Here is a 21,042-nt window from a genome sequence, read left to right as displayed (position 1 = left end):
CCGCTTTCAAGTATCCATTAAATTAAATTTCCAAAGGGGAATGAGGAATCTGTGTTTATGATTCCCAAGTGTTTAGGGTAGGCATGCAAGTTTGGGAATCACTGGATTCAGTGGTTCCTGTTTGTTTGTTTGGTAATTTAGACTAGAAAAAGGGGACTGATCAAAATTACACTTAACAATTCTTAAGTTCTAAAATTCTGTGGCTTAAAAAAAATCGTAAAACAATTCACACTTAGTAATGCAGTATACAACTAACACTGAAGCCAAGGAATAGACAATCCCAGAGCTGTGGAAATCACTCTTTGTGCTCCCAAGGACAATTCCTACCTCCCAAGGAGAAGGAACCACTATCCTAACTCTTGTGATAATCACTTTCCGGCTTTCCTTTAGTTTTACCACCTAGGTATGAATCCCTAAGCAAGAGTTTATTTTTGAATTATATTGATTTATGTTATATGATCTCTTGTATGTCTTGCTTCTTTTGTTCGAATTATGCTTATAAGACCCACCTACACTCTTATATAGCTGTAGTTCAGCCCCACTCTCGCCTGTGTAATACACCATTGTCTAAATAGGCAGTTCATGTACCCATTCTACTTTTCGTGAACGTTTACATTTTTCCCTAAGTTTTGGATATTATTAGTAATAGTGTAATTAGTGTTCTTGTCCTTTGTCCTGGTGCACACATACATAAATTTCTGTTGAATTCACACATACATGCAAGCATGCACACTTGCACACACCCACACATATGGGCAGTCTTTGCACTGCACAAACTATGTGAACTAAAACTTGGACCTATCCAAACTGTGTCTGGGCTCTGCCAGTGCTATCTCAGTTGCTGTGGAACTATGCAAAGTGAGGACACAGTTTTAATATGCAAAAGTTTCAGTTAACACGATATTGTCAAAGCAAGGACAGCCTCTAACACACACATATACAAGGAGTGGAATTGCTGGATAATAGGAATTCATATCTGTTTCCTCAGTAGTGCCAAACTGTTTTCCAAAGTAGTGTACGAATTTATACTTTTCTGTCAGCATTGTGTCAGAAGTACCCATTTTTCCACATCCTTACACACACTTGGCATTTCCCAGATTAGTAGTGAAGGTGAGCACCTTGTTCCATGTTTTTGTTGGCTGCATGTATTTCTCTTAGGTGAAATGTCAGCCTCGCTATTTTTCTATTTTTCTGTTAAGTTGTTTTTCTTTTTTCTTACTTATTTATAGAAGTTCTTTATATAGTCTGGTATGTTTTTTGCAGATGTGTTATAAATATGTTTTTCAAGTTTATGACATTATTTGATGAACAAAAGCTTTCGGTATTAAATGTAGCAATATTTAACATTCAACAATATTTTTCTTTGTAGTTCTACTTTTGTGATTGCTTAAGAAAGCCCATCCTACCCTAAATTCTAAAAGATATTTACTTAAATATTTTCCTAAAATGTTAAGGTTTTGCTTTTGGCAAATTTAGGAGCTTGATTCATCTGGAGTTGATTTTTGTTTATAGCTGAGGGTACAAACCTAATTTCCATTCTTTTTCATCTATGTGTAGATAATTTTTCCATATTTATTTGTGAATGGGCCCTCCGTTCCCAAATTATCCACCATGCCACACCCTGTCATATAGCAAAGTTCCTCTAACACCAGTGCATCTGTCTCTGGCTTCTCTATTCTGTTCCACTGGTTAATTCATTTGTCCCCAAATACTACATTGCTTAACTACTATCACTTTATAATGAGTCTTTCATAATTATTCTCTTCAGAAGCATTTTTGCTCTTCTTAATCCTTGGTTCTGAGTTACATTTTAAAATCACCCTCTCAAGCTACATGAGATTTTAATAAAGGTTATAAGAAATATACAGATCATTTAGGGTCAAATTAGCCTCTTTAGACTATTACTAAATCTTCCTGACCATGAACATCATATTTCTCTTAACATCCAGATTTCCTTAATATCTTTGAGTAAAGGTTATTCTGTGTACAAGTCTTATTCATATTCTGCTACATTTATTCTTAGAAACTTTATAGAGTTTTATATTGTAAATGTTCTTTAAAGGTATATTTTCAAAGTATTTTTTATTTTATAAATTATTTTTTATAGGTGTTCAATTTGCCAACATATAGAATAATATCCAGTGCTCATCCCATCAAGTGCCCATCTCAGTGCCCGTCACCCCAACCCCTGCCCACCTCCCCTTCCACCACCCCTAGTTCGTTTCCCAGAGTTAGGAGTCTCTCATGTTCTGTCTCCCTTTCTGATATTTCCTACTCATTTTTTTCTCCTTTCCCCTTTATTCCCTTGCACTATTTTTTATATTCCCCAAATGAATGAGACCATATAATGTTTGTCCTTCTCCGATTGACTTATTTCAAAGTATTATTGCAGAACTGCTAGTAGGGAACTTTTAAAATTAGGTAGTAGATAAGACTGCTTCCTATCACTACTATAGTCAACATCACATTGGAGACCTTAGCTATCACAATGATACCAGAAATATATTAGAGGGGTTAGGTTGTGAGAAGAGGCTCATTATTTATGGATAATATCATTGTATGCATGAAAAAATTACTTAGAAATAATCGATGAATCACCAAGTTGACCAGATATAAGACCAATATGTGGGATCCTTGGGTGGCGCAGCGGTTTAGCACCTGCCTTTGGCCCAGTGCGCGATCCTGGAGACCCCGGATCGAATCCCACGTCGGGCTCCTGGTGCATGGAGCCTGCTTCTCCCTCTGCCTGTGTCTCTGACTCTCTCTCTCTCTCTAACATAAATAAAAAAGAAAAAAAATATGCAAAAGTCAATTGTACTTCTTAGTTGCACTTAGACTGCATGTGATAAAAGTGTAATATTTAGCAGATATAAGGAGAACTATGTTTTGGTACAATAGCTTTCTATGAAAAAGCATTGTTTTGTGGGTGTGGTTTGCCATTTGACTAAGCATTGTAGAAGCCAGGCCCTTACATCAATTGCCATTTGGAATTCAAACAAGTTAGTATCTGTCTATACTAGTATACAAAAGGGATTCTTTAATACAGAACTTTATAAAGGCAACAAAAAAAATTGACTAAGAACCACTGAATCCAATACTATAGATTGAGACTATCTGCAAATTACTCATTTATAATACAAATAGTCATATTAATACAACACACTAGAAGTAACCCAAAGTATTATTCTGACCACAAGTTCTAATTCCTTCTGGTAAGATTGCTGAAATATGTAGGGTTGGTAGGGGTGAGCATCTCTGTTTAAATTCCATTCATTCTGTTTGTATCATCATCTATCATCTGGGTACTTTGTTGATCTTTTCTGGGTACCTGGTACAAATCTGCACTGGAATGGTCACCTCTGTACATCGAGCTAGATTAGAAGTATTACATTTGTTATTGTTTGTTTTTTCAATTATTTTTTAGCATTTGTTATTTTAGTAAAGAGCCTGTGTCATGCTCTAGTCCAGACCCATGCACTTGTGGATTTTAAGAACTTCTTTCCTTTATTTCTTTCTGGAAAACAGCAGCTGCTCACTATAAGGGAAATGGTTAGTCTGTTTGTGTAGGACTTCATCCTTATGTTCTGACTCATTGTTTTCTCCTCTTCCCCCTTTCAGGAGGATAAAAATCAGCTTTCAGATTCCTAATAGTTCTGATTCTACTTGGACGACTCCTCCATACTTATGGTGGCTGTGGGAATTCATGGTATCTCTTCATCCCATTCACAAACTTCTCAGGAATGACTTTTTATCTCACATTTCACAGTTTAATCTTTCCCTGCCCACTACCAGGGAGCTACAAAGCCCCCTATACATCTCTATCTACAAGATCGTTGAACTCTTTTAAATGGTTTTGATTAATGTGTACCTCATGTTTAAAAAACATAATAGAGGAAAAATGCAGTGACAATTAAAAAGAGAAAATGCCTAGGAAGAAAATTAGAATTGTGCAAAATATATGTAAGGAAAATGTTAAATCACTGAAAGAGAAAAAGGAAAAATGGAAAAGTTGGAAGGGCATATCCTACCTTCAGTAGGAAGATTCAATATCCTGATGAGGTCAGTTCACTCTCAATTGGTTTATAAGGTTATTGGGAGCCCAACAGGAATACTACTGGGATATTTTTTAGAACCAGATAAACTAACTTCCAAGTTCACGGATAAAGAAACTGTGAAAGAGAAGGCCAGGAAAATCTAAACTGAGAAACTAATTGGGGTATAAAGGTATATTTACAATAATTAAGCATCATGGTATGGAAGTATAGATAAGCAAACAGATCAGTGAAAGTGCATAAAGTGCATAAAGTGCATAAAGACTCCAGAAATTGATCCAAAGACATACTGGGATTGACTATGTGAAGAAACAACCATGGCATAATATTGATAACATGGGACATTTGAATATTTGTTGAGGGAAGGCAGTACATTGGATTCTTGTCCCTCTCTTTCACATTAAAATAAACACAAAATGGATACAATATGAAGTGTAAGCAGGGAAACTACAAAAATACTGAAAGAATTTTTAGCTAATTTTGGTAAAAGTAAAACCTTTTTGTGTGATGAAAAAATAAGGTAAAATACTGATAAATTTAATTAGAAAACAGTAACATGTTTCTAGTACATTTTGCACTATTTAGGAGGATAATTATAGATTTTAATGCTTAAATATTACTCTGAGTAAGTATTTCTATACTTATTAAAATCAAAACTGGATGGCTCAGTCAGCTAAGCATCTATCTGCCTTTGGCTCAAGTCATGATCCCAGGGTCCTGAGATCGAGTCCCACATAAGGCTCTCTGTTCAGGAGGGAGCCTGCTTCTCCCTCTCCCTCTGCCTGCTGCTCCCCCTGCTTATGCTCTCTCCTTCTCCCTCTCTCTCTCTCTGTCAAATAAATAAATAAAATCCTTTTAAAAAATCAAAATATAGTTGGGTAGAAAGATTTTATTACTCTCTCCGTTAAGTGTTGGCTACTTGAACTGCAAGACTACCCATGTACTTGATATAATTGAGTTTTATTTTATTTTTGTTTTTGTCTCCCTTCTTTCCCCTCTTTCCCTCTCTTATTCCCCCCTCTGTCTCTCTTTCCTTTCCTTTCTTCCACAAAGTACCCAGAAAGAATATATGTATGTATGTATGTATGTATGTATTTATTTATGTATTTATTTATTTATTTATTTTTAATTTTTTTGGTAAGAAGGTGGGGGAGGGCAGAGGAAGAGGGAGAAAAGGAATCTCCAGCAGGCTCCATGCCCAGTGTAGAGGCCAATGTGGGGCTAGATCCCACCACCCTGAGATGAAACTAAGAGTCGGATGCTTAACTGATTGAGCCACTCAGGTGTCCCAAATCATTGGATTTTACCAGGGTTATCCTTTAGTAAACCTTGCAGCTTCTGTTCTTGAGAGCTAAGGGAAAGAGAGACCAAGAGACAGAGGAACAAAGACACAGAGAGAAGGACACAGACAGATACAGAGAGAGGGGCAGACAACCCTCAGGCACTTTCTGTCTGCTGTTCACTCATGCAGCTAATCTGTTATGTCTTGGATAAATATTTATTGCCCAGCTATTTTGGGTAGATGTTGCTGGGCATGGGGAAGATTGTCACGATGCCTGCCCTCACGGAACTCACAGAATCTCAGAAAGAGAGGCGAGGATTCCTCTTTGAGTTAAAGACAACACTTGATATGATGTAAATTGACTGGGTCTATGATCAGCTTGGTCATCCCAAAAGGTTGGCTGGGACCAAGCTATTGTGTCATTAGATTGTTTTTTTAATTGGCAGTTGAAAGCAGTCAACCAATTCATATTACTGTTTCAACGCATTCTTATGAACATTGTCCTAAGTTCTGGACTTGGTAAGAATTTTATGAGTTGCTAAAGAAATCCTTTTATTTACTACTTATTGTGATTAAAACAAGAATGTATTTATTTAGTAACAGTGACAAATTTAGCCTAGCCTATTATCCAATTAATCTCTCCACCTACTTTTTTGCTGTTATTACTAAATGAGGAGAAGAAAATTATTAAGCCCATCCATTTTGGGGTTCTTGGTTCTTTTCGCATCATATATGAGCTGGTTGTTATTTGTTGGAGTGTTTATGAGGGTTGGTGAGGTGAGATACTCCTCTATCAGTGTAGCTATACACACACCTGAGGTTGTTTTTCTTTTTACCTTCCCTGGCTGTCAAGTTTATGGTTGTGCATAGATATCCAATTAGCTTTGCAAAGACCACTCAAAAGCTTTTCCTAGTTCCTTGAAACCTACTTGCTTTCTCAGTAGCTTCCCCCTTTCAGAGTCCTAAAGAACCTCATAAGTGGCTCAAACATGAGTCAAGTACTGAGTAACACTTTCAAAGCAGAACGCTAGCCTGGTTGTGTCCTTCTGGTTTCCATACAAATCAATCAACCATAGATCATAAAACTCAACCTGTAACAACAATCACTAATATTTATTAAATTGCCAACTGGTTTGAAAACCTGTTCAAATATTTTGCACCACCCACAAAAGCAGTTGCAATAAACTGCTTGGTTATAAAAATCATGTAGCACATAATTATTGGCATTATTATGTTCATTTATTCTCTCCTTTGCTCTTTTTGAAAGCAAAATTCTTGGTTTGAAAAACAACTTTCCAGTGACATTTCCCATTCTGAGTTGTGATGTGAATTTTAAGTAAAAAAATAAACTTGGGGCAGTGATAAAAATGAAATTGGACCTTTTCAAAACTAAGAAATCACAAACTAATTTACATGAGTCATTGCTGATTAATATAATAATTTTCATAAGGAATCTATTGTGCTGTGTATAGAGAAGCCACTATGGAAACTCATGAAAGTACTGTGGTGTGTCAAAGTTTTAGATTAATTTTTTAATCTTGACTTGGAAACTATAAACATGTGCCTGAGTTTAGCACAGGGAAATTTGGATTTGAGAAGAAGAAGCTGGGATTCTGACTTATTTATACTGGCCAGGACTTTAGTTACTGATGTCCTAAGAAATACTGAGCTCATGTACTTCGATTGCTGTTAGAAATGGATATCCCAGCACCTGCTGAGGCTCCTGCCATTGTGCCTGTCTGCAGAATGGGTGCTTTGATTTTAAAAGCTCTGAGGTAATCTACTCTGGTGCACCAGCCAGGGTCAACAATTTTATCAGCCTGGCCAAGTATTAGAAAAATGTTGGGAAAATAAAGAGCCCCCCAATTTTAATGCAGCTTTACCCAAAGTTAGTTGGTTATATCTTCAATGGAACTTCCATTACATGACAGGAGGCTTTGCCTTTTGATGGTCACTGATCGCCGGGAGCCAACTGCCAACGACAAGTAACTGTCAAGATCCTGATCAGACTCTCCCCTCAGAGTGCCCGTTCAGTATCTCAATATCTGGGAATAATAGGTAAGTTGTTTTGTTGACACTTTCGTGTACAAACTAGATTAAAATCTCAGGCCATTTCTGGATAGGATGAAGGTTAGGATTAGGTCAGTGGCAATACAGTGCTCATGATGAGGTGAAAAATCTCCACGTAGGCAAGTTCTGAGCTTGTCTTGCAACATTGACGTAAAACTCATCCATCGAGGACCAAATGGAGACGTCAGCAATGGGACCCAACACCTACCAGGTGCAGGGAAAGGTGTGAAAAACACCTAGCACCTCTTAAAAGGCTTTCAAATTAATTGCAGCTGTTAAACCCTCTGAGCCCATATTATGTAATTTCTCTTGCTGTGGGGCTGCAACCATCATATATCTTCATTATGTAGAAGGAAGTTAAAGCACCTAGGGTGGGTGATTTACCAAAGACCAGGGAGCAAATCTAATTAGAACCTTAGACTTGGTAGCTTTCTCTTTTCCCATAAGTTCTCTTGTGGCTTTTCTGGGGTCTCATGAACTGCTTGGCTAAGGAAATCGGTTCTAGTTCTGAACAAAAGCATGTACCACCACTCTACAGTGTAACCACCCTGTTGCCAGACACAAGCCTCACGTGTCAGATGAAGGTCTGGGTGGCAGATACCTATAAACTAAGTGACACAACAGAAGAAACACACTTGGAAAAAGACAAATATTGTAGTGCTTTCCTATGATATTTTACGTAGCGGACTTTATAGATGACACTCCTTTCTCCCATGCCTTCCATTCTTTAGATAGCTAGTCCAACCCAGTGTAGGTGATTATCCCCCTGGCCAGCGATTGGTTCTGGAATCGTCAGGCCTAAATTAACCAGAGCTAGCAAAATACAAGGAGAACTAGGATAGCTTTAAAAAAATCAAGTTGAGAGAGGAGAGCAAGAAAAAGAATATGTATACATATCCAGCTGCTAACACAAACACAGGTTCTAAGCTGGTGGGAATGGAGAGGGAAAAATCTGAACATTGTCCCCTTGCCTCCTTGGCTTCTCAGCCCTGGCCATCTCTAGTCATGAACAAGAAGGCATGTTTCCGGGCAGCCCGGGTGGCTCAGCGGTTTAGCGCTGCCTTTGGCCCAGGTCATGGTCCTGGAGACCCGGGATCGAGTCCCGCGTCAGGCTCCCTGCATGGGGCCTGCTTCTCCCTCTGCCTGTGTCTCTGCCTCTCATGAATAAATGAAATTTAAAAAGAAAAAAAGAAGAAGGCATGTTTCCTTCACTGCCCCTTGCAAACTAGCTTTAGAATCGAGCTGTCCTGAGATGGTGGAGCAGGAGATGCCAATACTTAGGTCTCCATGATGGCGATCATGAGCTATTAAATCAACCCACCCTGAAGACCTTTATCACCTGGGCTTCCTCTGATGTGAGTTAATGCATTTTTTTCTCATTATGTGAAGCAGTTTGAGTTGGGTTTCTGTACTTAGAGTAGAAATTCTAATCAATATACCCTGACATTTATTCATTTGTCTCACGTCTTATGGATTTGGGGTGCCTGTGTGCTGGTCAGTCACACTTTTGCTCACACCTCAATCTGCCTGCCCTTCTCTGCACTCCAGAAGGTTGACCATTTTGGACTGCATCACCCGGGTTCTAGTGATTTCTGGCTTCTGGTTAGTTTCAACGAGTTGTGGGCAGGTACCAGTAAGGTATGAGAGGACAGAAAGAGACATTCCCATCAGCTTAGAAGCTGCATTTTCTGCCTTAGAAGCAGCCGTGCCCCTCCATGACTGTAACTCCCAGAAAGGAACCCTCTTCCCTGGCTCTATACCTCTTTTTTGCCTTATTTCTTCAGCCCTGGGCTGGTATGGTTGCCTCTGCTGTCTGCCTCTGGCTGCCCCAAACCCCCACATTTGTCACTGTTATTTTGTCATACCTCCACAAATGACCTTTCATCATCACAGTCTCCTCTTTCAAACCATGTGCAGGGAATTGTGTTGTCTTCTAGGACTTTGAGCCATACATGTGCCACCTTCCTAACTCCCTGACCTTCATTTGTTAGGAGCTATAATATTCTCCAACCCTGAACTATAAACAAAGCTATTCAGCATATAAAAGGATTTGATGAGAAGTTTTCTCCTGCCAACTTATTGGTTGACTTTGGATGGGTGCGAGATTGGCAAGATTTTTACGCAAATAATTTTAGATTTTGTGGACTTTGCCATCTCTGTTGCAACTACAACGTCTGCCATTTTTAAACAAATGGGTGTGGGTATGCCCAAAACAACTTTATTTATACAAATAGGTAATGGGCTGGATTTGTTTCCACAGGTCACAGTTTGCCAACCTCTGTGTTAGTTCATTTAGCTTATGACCCATTACTCTCTAAAATTGTTACAAAGGAGAATGCATGTTTTTGGATTGCAAGGTGACTACTATATATGATAAGTCATTTGGGGGCATAAATTGTATCACATATATCCTGGAAGAAGACTTTCCCTTTTTTTAACCAGCAGACAGTCATAGGACAGATGCAGTGATCACCAGAGAGAGAGTGCTCACTCCTAGCTGGCCCTTCCAAACTCCTTTCTGGAGCCTGAGCTAGATGGTTTTATCTAGGGGGAGACTGGATTTTAGAAACAACTTTCTACCACTTACTATTTAAAAAAAAGAAAAAAAGATTGATTGATTGATTGATTTGAAAGAGACAGAGAGAAAGAGAGAAACCCAAGCAGACTCTTTGCTGAGTGTGAAGCTCAATGCAGGTCTTGATATCACAGCCCTGAGATCAGACTTGAGCCAAAATCAGGAGTAGGATGCTTAACCAACTATACTACCCAGGCGCCCCTACCATTTACTCTTTATTGTCAGGCAGGGGGAGGCACGGGGCATTTTCCCAGGATGGCTCCCAAGGCTATCAGAAAGTTTAGATTGGTGAGCTACCGAAATCTCACGTCTTCCAAGTAACTTCTTGGATTTTTCAAGGTCAATACTACCTCTCCCTCTATGGTTCTTCCATTGGACTCTCCTGATCTCTGAGTCAATATTATGTTTTGGTTTGTGGTAAGTTGGCAGTACACCAACTACTGTCAGCTACTTGGTAATAGAGGCCTTGAGGACAGAGATAGGCTCCATTCATCTTTCCATGTGCCATGAAACCTACTACTGGGCCTTGCACAGGGTGGGTGCTCACTGTTTAATTGATTGAACTGAATTTAAATTCTTAATAGTTAGGGATGCCTGGGTGGCTCAGCAGTTGAGTGCCTCCCTTTGGTCCAGGGCGTTATCCCGGAGTCCCGGGATCGAGTCCCACATCCGGCTCCCTGCATGGAGCCTGCTTCTCCCTCTGCCTGTGTTTCTGCCTCTCTCTCCATGTCTCTCATGAATAAATAAATAAAATCTTTAAAAAAATAAATTCTTAATAGTTATATTAAAACTTGAAGGCATACCTTCAGCACAAATGGAGGTTGACTAGCACATGCCTAAATATGTGAAGGCTACACATTGAACTATGTCTACACACTGGCTTGTCTTCCTACCCCTGCAGCTTACTCACTGAATTAGCCCTTGTTATTTGGGGGCAATGCTCTCCCCCTGCCCAGTCCCTGTCCTCAGCCTGACAGGTTGCACAGACCTCCTGGAGCAGAGGGAAGTGAAGGGTTCCTGAAGGAACCTGGGGTGAGCACTGACTTAGCTTCCTGGGGAGACAGGCTGGGCTGGGCTGGATCCTTCCCCTTATACCACTCCTGTCTGACTCAGGACTTCTAGGTAGCTCTAAGTGCCTTCTAGGACAACACCATCTAAATATAGGGGGGCAAGAGAACAGATATCTGGAGAATTGGTCTGCCAGACATCTACTTTGGGCAATGGAGGGCAGCCAACTTAAACAAAAGCAGACACTCTCTGTTCTCTTGGGGCAGTGGCTGTGATCATGGCCAACCCTCCCCAACCCTTCACTCCCCACCAAACTCTCAAGCATTCTCAACCCTGCTTTTTCAGGCCTAGTGGTTCAGTTCAGCTCATACTGTCCTCTCCCATAATCCTTGTTCATTCAAGTCATTACTGAACTTTCTAAATCTTTTGGCATAGAGAAGGAGGAGTTGAGCATCTTTTATTGTAGAGTTCATGACTACTGGGGTGCACTGGGTAGAGACCTCCTTAACTAGGCCCAAAGGGCAGCAGCAGAACCCAGAAGGTGCACCTAGAGGATATCATACGCATATCCCCAGTGAGTCTGTCCCCTGAACAATCATTTCTGTTGGAGCATTTTGCTATGCTCGGTGTATACCAGTGACCAGATTCACCCACAGGCCTTGCTAAAATATAGGCTGCTGAAACTCACTTCCAGAGTTTCTCATTCAGTAGGTAAGTCTTGGAAGAAACCCGAATATTCACACGTCTAACAAGTTCCCAGGTGATACTGCTTGTCTGAGGCCCATACTTTGAGAACCACTGGAGTATATGATTGTATAGTCAGGAGAGACTTCAAAATAGCCATGGTTCTCATAATTCCACAGACATGCAATGGGTTACCCTAGCTGGCACTGGCCCTAAGATATTGTTAGAAACTTGATCTTTAGTAGCTGGGAAAAGAAGGAAAACATTTAAAGCTGCAAGCAATTTCCAGTCTCTAAGGGTAGTGACATGAATTTACCTCAGAGGCAAATTGTTGCTTTTGGTCTGGGAAAACCACTTGAGTCTGCCATTTATTTACAAAAATGTAAATCAAATATTCACCCACTGTTCTAGAGGGAAATGTAAAGTCAGTATTAACCTGAACACAGATGTTTGAGACTGAGAAGTTAAGTGTTCTATTTGATAACATAAATTTTGGGGGAAGATGGAGCCAAACTTCTGTCTGGGAGACACAGTTGTCTGGGTGGGGGTTGGGGAGTGGTGGCTGGGTCAGCGCGGGGGTGGGGGGTTGTGTACGTTCCAGGATTTCTAGGCCTGTCTGATTCTAAGGGTGCTTTGCTTCAAACTGTGGCCTCTTCTTGTAGTTTTGTGTGTATAGCCTTTGTTTTCCAGAACTCCAAAGCAGAGACCCCAGGACTAAGGGAAGAGAGTGCCTATAATAAAACAACTCAACCAGGCACTTGGTATGTCTCACAGATTTTCTGATATAATTTTTTCTGCTGGGAGTTTTCTCCAGAGGAAAGGAATATTTCCATGCCAGTCTACTGGAGAATAGAATATTCAGCCTAGGAAAATGAAAAGGGAGGAGACAGTATTCAGAGTAAGGGAAGGGATCTCCTTTCTGGACCTCAGGGAGCTAGCTGGGCCTGGATTCTGAGGGTGACTAGTCCCTGGATAGCCTGAGGGTAACTGGGAGGTCGAGGTCCATGAGGTGGGAGCTAGCCTGAGAAACGGAGCAGACTGCTTGAAGACCCTTGAAGACAGGACAGGCTTTCTTTCCTTCTCTAGTACCTGAGTTTTTGGTGAAATATGGTTCAAGGTTGGAGTTTAATCTTTGTTGGGACACGAAGGTTACTAGCTTGGAGCTAAGTAGCCAAGGAGGGTGGACTTCCCCATAACATGGGGGTGTCCCAAGGATTGTTTTGAGGAGCTAAGGAACATAAGGAGCCCAGGCATGAGTAAAGTGACACCAAAGTGGGACAGGGCAAATTTCTTTGTAGGATGGTTGGAGCTCGAGAGGAAACATAATTTTGAAGTCATGGTACAATGAAACTGGATATCTGAGATACAAAGTGAACTACAGTTGGTTGGTTTGGTTAATAGCTAGAAACAATTTTGGGATAGGCATTATTGCGAGCATCCATCCTAAAGTTCAGATACAAATAGAAAGCATTTTTTTTCTTTAATAGGATAAGGCAATTCAAGTTTTCATGACAAGTAAATCTATCCAAATAACTGCATCAGCAAGAAATGGAACCCTTGATCTGTAGATCTTAGATAGGAAGTGAAGTTGCACTGTATGAGCTTCAAAAACTCCCTCTAATTAGGCAAAATGATTTCCATCAATTCTATTAATCTTTCATGGCACATATACAAAAACCCTAAACAGAGAAGGAAATAAAACCATGTTAGAGCAACAGAAGGGGTTGAGTAGGTGCAGAAGGTCACCAAAAGGAATCAATTTTCCTGTAATTTTCTTGAGAGCTCCAAAAATAACAAACAAATATCAATTTGGAACCAGATTTCTCTCTACTTCATCATGGCTCCCAGGGACTAGCAGACTGGACAAGGCCATCCAGAAGGTAGGACATCTTGACTGTAGCCAAAGTAAGCATACTTGTGCAGAAAACCAAAACAATTTGGGAAGAAGAAGCCAACATGTAACACATGCTGATTCAGTGGAAAAGTGAATTTATATCTAGTACATCAAAGAGTTGGATCAAGGACATCACAGTACAGGCACAGGAGCCATAGAGATGATTATCAATAACTCACACTGGGAGCAAGTGGCTTATGCAGAAGGCAGTCATCTAACGCTTAGTGAGAAAGAGTACTTATTTTTCTATTGAAGGAGTTGTGTATATTTATTGGCTTTGTGATCTAAAAAAAAAATCTCAAAATGAATGAGAGTGTCTTATACCTTTGACGTTGCTTTCTTTACTACATGCTCTTCACCGTAGGAATTATGGTAACATTACATGGGCAAGTTCATCTGACTAAGCCCAGACCTCATCTACTGAACTGTTTACAACCTTTGTTGAGTTGTTTCTTAATGTATGCTGTGGTGGCTCCTTTCAAAAAAAGATTTGCACTTCACTGAGACTGTGAAACATTTCTTAAAAATTCACTTGACCTCATTAAAGTGAAAAGTCAAGGGACTTTATGTTTTTCCACTTAGAATATGTTATAGACTAACTGACATTAGACAGCATTCTTGACTGTACAGTTTTCCCCTGCTTTCCTTGGGAAAGAGAACTTTCCCTGGGAAACTGTGCTGGTGTGTAATTATTATTTACCACACTTTCTAGGAGAGATCTCAGAGAATTTTTTTAGTGTCTTCCCATCCATCTCCCAGGCCTCCATTCAGAATAGAGATCATTCTTCTCCTTTGAATAATGGAGATAGTGAAGAACCCATTAGTGAAGAAGTTTGCCCAGGGTGGAGTCAGGCACTGACCCTGGGGTTTCAGGCTACCAACCAGAGCTTACTGCCTTGGCCTGCAAGGCTTTCGGTGATGCTGAGCACGTGCTATTCTTTATGAGGGAGCTACTATTTCTACAACATCAAAAAGTGGCAGAGAAACAGAGAAATGCTCCAGAACTGAGGGAATTGGAGACTGGAGAACATTTTATTTTGCTAGAACTTCTCAAACTAGGTTTTTACACTCAACTGATGAATTATTGATAACTACATGTGAAACTAAAAAAACAAAAAACAAAAAAAACAAAATAGTAGGCTTTTGTCACATCCAACACACACTGCAAGGTCCATTTTGGTGCCAAAATACTTAGAATAACTTTTAAAAGCATTTTTAAAAGAGGTTTTCCTTTGGATTTATGAGACCGTCTTGTTGGCAAGTATGTGTGGAATTTAAGTTCTATTTCCAATCTACAAAGATAATCTGTTAAGCCTATGTGGACCTCACCTTGGATACCATATCATATATTTAGCAATCCTATCTTTTATAGTTTCAACTAAAATATTAGTTATTTAAACTGAAAAGAAAGTACTAGAAAAGGGTGCCCAGGAATCCCAAAGCATAAGGATCAATGTAATGCATTTCTACATGCAGTCAGAGCACCTGGTTTTCAAGGCACCACATCCCATGTTTGGAAGAACATAAAGCACGATCTTTGCTTTTAAGGAGTTTAACTTTGAATGAGGAGAAAGAAACTCACAAAAAAGATAATAAAAGCTATCCTGAGTACAAAGTATTAGCAAAGTATAGAGGAGGAAGGAATCTTTTATGGGAGATAAGAAAGGCTTTGTGGCTAAGACTGCCTTTGAACTACCAAGTGGTCGGTGATGTCACACAGGGAGAAGGAGGCCAGGGGTCCAACCTCAGGGATTCCAAAGGAAATATGAGCTAATTCAGGAAGCAGCCATTGGTCTGATGAGACGGAAGCAAGTTTTTCATGTTTGTAGCACCTTCCAGAAATGTTTATAAAGCGTTCAGCAGAGATACTCAGTCACACAGGTATAAGGACCTGTGTGGTCTTTTACATCTCCCACTTCAGCTGGCAGAGCCAGCTAATAGGCAGTAGAACCTGACACATGGCATGTCCAAAGGACAAAGCAGCTGGTTGCAGTTGAGAGTGTGGTGATCTAATGGGCCCCAGGGACACTAGTTGGTGTGTGGGCAATCAGCAGACGGTGGCCCACCCTGGATCTCCACACTGTGCCCCCGGATCTGTGTCTGGGTTTTAGGTCTAGAAATTGCCCTTTGCCTTTGCCTCTTTATCTTGGATTAGCTTGCTATTTTACCACAAGACACCTATCACTTTGTTCAAATTATTCACCATCCTTGATCAGCATGTTCCTTTCTAGTGTGGGTTTATTAATTGACTGTAGGGAACCTATCATCATGATGCCCGAGATCCTAATGTGTGCAATTAAGAGCATATGCCTCTGCCTAGGTATGCAAGACTTACCACCGGGTGCTGGGAAGACAAGACTGGAAATCTCTGTTTCCATTTTAATGTTAAAATAGGAAAGAAATGAAGTTTGCTAAGTTACAGTGGGCACAGGGGTGTGCACGTCAGAATCAGAATCACATTCACCTTCTCCAGGTGTGGCTGTGAGGCCAGAGGGACGATAGGCATGACCTCAGTCACTTGCTTTTACTGAGGCTTGCATTTATAATCTTATTATATTACATTATATTATCTTCTATTATCACATTTACACTAAACCAAACATCTGCAGGTATCTTAAAAAATCTCTGCAAAGTAATAAAATAAAAAAAATTCTGCAAAGAAATCATAAACTGAAGGTATTTCTAATAATGCAAACCCAAGTTAAAAACGTAAAAAATATGCGGCAATTACTTTTCCTCCAAGTCCTTCTCTCACATCATGAGGTTATAAAACATGACAGTATGTTCTAATCTAATAAAAAATTAGCCAAAAATATATAGTTACCAAGAAATATTTTTAGATAGGAATTTATAAGACTTGCTAAGGATAGTCAGGCTCTAAGACTATATTGTCCCTGGAGGTATTAGCCAATAACAGTAGTAAGTAAACGTAGTTTATAAATAAATATACACAAATTGAGATATATGATATGTAATATAAAGCTTTAGAGATAAAGCACAAGAACATCCTCTTGTCCGTATAGGCACCTAAGAAGGCTCAAAGCACCATCACGAGCGCTGCTCATCAGATGATAGCTGGCTGTTTGGCCCCAAAACAAAATATGACCCATATGCTTCTTTACATTATTTTTTATTTTGTTGTGCTCTAAGTTATGAAGGGGGTCCCTATCACCTTAGATACCACCTGCAAGAGGCACTTTATGTTGAACAAAATACACCCAATCAAGATATTGAACAAACTGAATGGAGAAACGGGCTCTTTGCCAAACATGACCCACCTACGCATTATGGAATTCCTCTCCTACTACGAGAACCAGTGACATGACCATGAAAACTAGCCCCATATACTTTTACTATGAGATACTTAGGGTGACATATCCATAAAGTAAATAAGGAGCTAGATGTGCTTTCCCATTTCCTACAGGTGTTGAAGCATGTTGGTTACAATTCAGTGGCTTGTTCTAAGTTGAGTTAGCACTAATTCTTAAATTAGACTCTTAAGGAGTCTTTTTTTCCCCTCCAGAATCCTTGAGAGGGGTCAATCTGCTTAGCATGGTAGACCCAAATATGTATTTTACATGCTATAAATAGTTAGGATTTTCTAATCTTGTTTTAGTATTTTTTTTCCTTTATAAACAAGGGCCCTGGGTAACTGATATACTACCCTGCCAGCTCCTGGGGCTTAATAAATCTTCTGATCATTTTAATAGTACTTGAAATCTACTGCCTTTGTAATGTGCCTTCCCACCCCCAGCCCAGTAGCAATGACTATAAAATAACACAAGTGAATATGGGAATTTGTCTGTGTTCCCAGGTTAGGAGTGCAAGTCATATTGCAAGATAAAGCTATCAAATGAGATAGTTCAAACGAGCTGACGATGGCTAGAGATCTGTCCTGCTCTTGAGCTTCTCACCTTTGATTTGGAGTGATTATTAAGCCAGATAAAAGAAAAGTCATACGGAAGAAGTGTGGAATACACCACTTCATAGCAGGGAACCGGAACACTTCGATCAATAATGACTAAGATGCTTGTCTTGAATTAGGTTCTCTCAGAGATCACCTAGGAATTCAATGCAAAATGGGTTTCATTGTTTCTTGTCAGGTGATATCAAGTACCTGATATGAATGCGTCAGTTTAGTTTACCAAACTCCCTAATTTACAGTGAGTAAATATATTCACTTGGAGAAGCTGCCTTATTACCCCTCTGCGATGGATGTCACTCTACAAAAGCTGTTGACTTCCGCCCAGTGCCTTACTGGTCTAGGTTTTGAAACACTGCCTTCCTCTGCATTTGCTGTTCAAGGTACCTGGAACTCTGTTTGGAAGGTCAGCTAGTGGGGTCTCTCTCCACATCCTACTAAGGATTTTCTTTTTTTCTTTTTAAAGATTTTATATATTTATTTATGAGAGACACAGAGACACAGGCAGAGGGAGAAGCAGGCTCCATGTGGGGAGCCCAATGTAGGCTTGATCCTAGGACTCCAGGATCACACCTTGAGCCAAAGGCGGATGCTCAACCACTGAGCCACCCAGGTGCCCCCTTATTAAGGATTTTCATCTATACTTTGGCTCTTCTCCAGGATGAAGCAAGTCCTAACTGAAACCCAGGAACTCAGAAACCAATGTAGAGACCAGAGCCCTGTGTCTGTGTCTGGTTGGGAAGCCTGAACCTCTTGGCATAAGGAGTACATTTCTTTTCAATTTCTGCATGTATCATGGCAGCAAGACCAGATAGGTCCCATCCAGCTTACCTGTTAGCCCTCCATCATATGGCACTGGGAGGAGGAAAGTGTGCCACCATAATGGAAAGAGGGTTATTTATGTGTAAGAGTGGCAGGAAGAAGGCTGAACCCAAGAGGCTAGACATTTTGGCAAGATTGTGGAATTGGTTTCTCTTTTGCCATTAATGGAATTAGAATTGGTTGCTAAATTCCTGCCATCAATAAGATCAGGGATGCAAGACACTACAATAGTATAAGACTAAAAAGAACAATCAAACACGCGTCATCCCAAATAGACGTGCTGACACTCAAAGTCGGTGTCAAGGGGCAGTTCTTAAAGTTAGGTGTCTAATGAACTCCACTTACTTTCAACTGCCTTAGGATGTTCTGAAAAATTCATTTTTCTTTTTTCATAAGAGAATAGGGGATAGGGTTGGTGTGTGTGCATGCGCACGTGCATCCATGTGCATACATGTGTGCAAGCATATTGCGCTCATGAGTACATCCTTGCTTTTGCCTGTGAGTGTTTGTCATAAAACTTGAAAGAAAGTACAAGTTTTAGCTGAAATGAAAGCTTTTTATAGCAGAGTTATAAATCCCTTCAAGGAGTGATTTTCAGTTAAGAGCTGACAGCTCTCTTGTGAAGTGACCATGCCAGGCCTGCCATTCAAAGAAGATTGGAGACCAGTCTTGTTTGTCATCTGAAATGGAAGTGCTATGTTCTTGGGGAGGCCACGTGAGAAGGCAAGATGGAGTGTTCCTGCAATTTGCACTATCTTTGGATGAAACTAGAAGGAGGTGTTAGTATGATGTAATACATAATATTGAGCGTGAAGTGATTAAGCAGTTGTATACTGAGCTACTGTTTGGGACAGAGCGGAAACAGAAGTGCTGTTTATTGTTACACTGATCATGTCTGGCCACCATGTTTCTGCATAAGAAAGGATCCATTCGCAGTTATGACTCCAAGCAGTACATGACTACACCTGCGTGGTGTATTTTACAACCTTTTCCCATCCTGCAGTGAGAATTCCAAACCCAGAGAGAGAAATCAGACCCAGACCTCTCAAGCTGGAGGTGGAAGCCCATAGCACGGGAGAGGTAAGGCTAAAATTGACAAAGTTTAATGGATGCCAACAAAGGCATGCATAGAACTCCATCTAGAGACTCCTCTTTAAGCAAAAGATTAAGTCATCTGGTCTCTGAAACAAAAAAGGGACCTCCCAACACACCAGGCCCAGCAGTGTTGAGTAATAGAGGACACACAATGTCTACACCGAATAAGAACTCACCTTTCATCCTGCTTTTAGGCCCAGTTCCTTACTGTGAAGGAACTGGAGATTCACATCAGAAACCACTGTATCCCCATTAGAGTTCACTGGATATAATGATAAAATCTTGACCGGTGCGAAAGTTAGAATCCTAGAAAAATAGTGGGTTCGAAAGGAAAAAAAAAAAACACTTAAAATGATTTTTTTAAATAAAAAAATGCATTGTCAAGAATATGTTGTCTTTTTCTTGCTGTAGCAACTATTTCATGAAATATCAAATATTTAAAAAGAACTTGTAGAATAAACAAGTCATGAACAATGTCAGCTAGAGGCAGCGACAGTTCCAGCAAAAAGGTTTGGATGTTGTTCTCCATCCATTATTAGGATTTCTTGCTGAAGAAGCTTCTTTAGGGATGGTGCAGACAAGCCTTTCAAGGTGATGTCACCATCACTTACTGCTATTGCTGGGCCTTCCCTGGGGTGAGGCATGAGGCCAATGTCAGACTTCTTTGGTCATTTTCAGTATAGCTAAAAATCTTCTTTTTAACTGGACATGTGATAGGATCTTGCTTAATTTTCATCTGTGGTCCTCCTAGCAATGTTTGACTTCCCTTAAAATTTAAAACAAGGGACACCTGGGTGGCTCAGCGGTTGAACGTCCACCTTTGGTTCAGGGCGTGATCCCGGGGTTCCGGGATTGAGTCCCACATTGGGCTTCCTGCGAGGAGCCTGCTTCTCCCTCTGCCTGTGTCCCTGCTTCTCTCTCATGAATAAATAAATAAAATCTTTAAAAAAAATTAAAACAAACAACAACAACAACAAAAACCACTGGGAAAACATAGACATTTAGAGAGCGAAATCTCAGACATGATTACATTCCTATTTATGAAAAGGATTCATTTCATCCCCACTTTATTCCTTTCTAGGGATTATTTATTCTAGGGACAGAATAAATCTAGGGATTTTAACGTATAGTTTATATATGTATAATTTGCAGTAGCTTTTATGTATACATCTTGAGAAGATTGAGAAATAGCTACAATTCTCATTACGGAGTTTAGAGTCTCAGTTTTTTCCTATACAAATATTTGAATCAGCGGACTTTCACTGGTGTGAAGCCAAGAACCTATGGTAAGGAGTGGGCACAACCAAAATAAGCGGCATCCTTTGCAACCCTCTGCTTAGGGGGGCTGATTTCTGTCTGGATCTGCATTGTGTTCAGCGCCTCCACCAGATGGCACACCCAGCGGGGCCAGCACCCCTTCACCCTGACACGCTCCAGTAGGAGAGAGAGCCTTGCAGCAGATGAGGAAAAAAGGAGGACAGTGTCCCCTCTGAACCAAACAGGGAACAATCAGAAGAGGTTGGGGTGCACCATTTTGGAGATAGGGCTTGATTGGGGTGCCTCAAATCTAGGACCGGAAAGGGAAGCAACGTCTGTTATGTCCTGGGATTTCGGGTTATTTCCCTTTCGGGTCCAAGA

General features: G+C 40.3%; 1 long non-coding RNA gene across 3 annotated transcripts in view; it reads right to left on the bottom strand.

Moving 5' to 3' along the window:
• Positions 1–21,042, bottom strand: part of LOC140613158 (uncharacterized) — a 111,355-nt gene that overhangs the window by 19,323 nt on the left and 70,990 nt on the right. Inside the window, exons 3-4 of one of the 3 annotated variants that reach the window (XR_012014318.1) lie at positions 19,581–19,710; positions 2,659–2,772 (exon numbers count right to left, since the gene is read on the bottom strand). This is a non-coding gene — a long non-coding RNA (uncharacterized lncRNA). Of the gene's footprint in view, positions 1–2,658; positions 2,773–4,034; positions 4,170–16,804; positions 17,627–19,580; positions 19,711–21,042 lie in introns of those variants that run through there. The other 2 variants (XR_012014320.1, XR_012014319.1) reach the window with 2 other exon arrangements.

Source organism: Canis lupus, chromosome 21 (genome assembly GCF_048164855.1).
Source record: "Canis lupus baileyi chromosome 21, mCanLup2.hap1, whole genome shotgun sequence".
NCBI lineage: Eukaryota > Metazoa > Chordata > Mammalia > Carnivora > Canidae > Canis > Canis lupus.
Note: the sequence above shows the minus strand (reverse complement) of the source record. Positions and strands in the feature narration are given on the sequence as shown.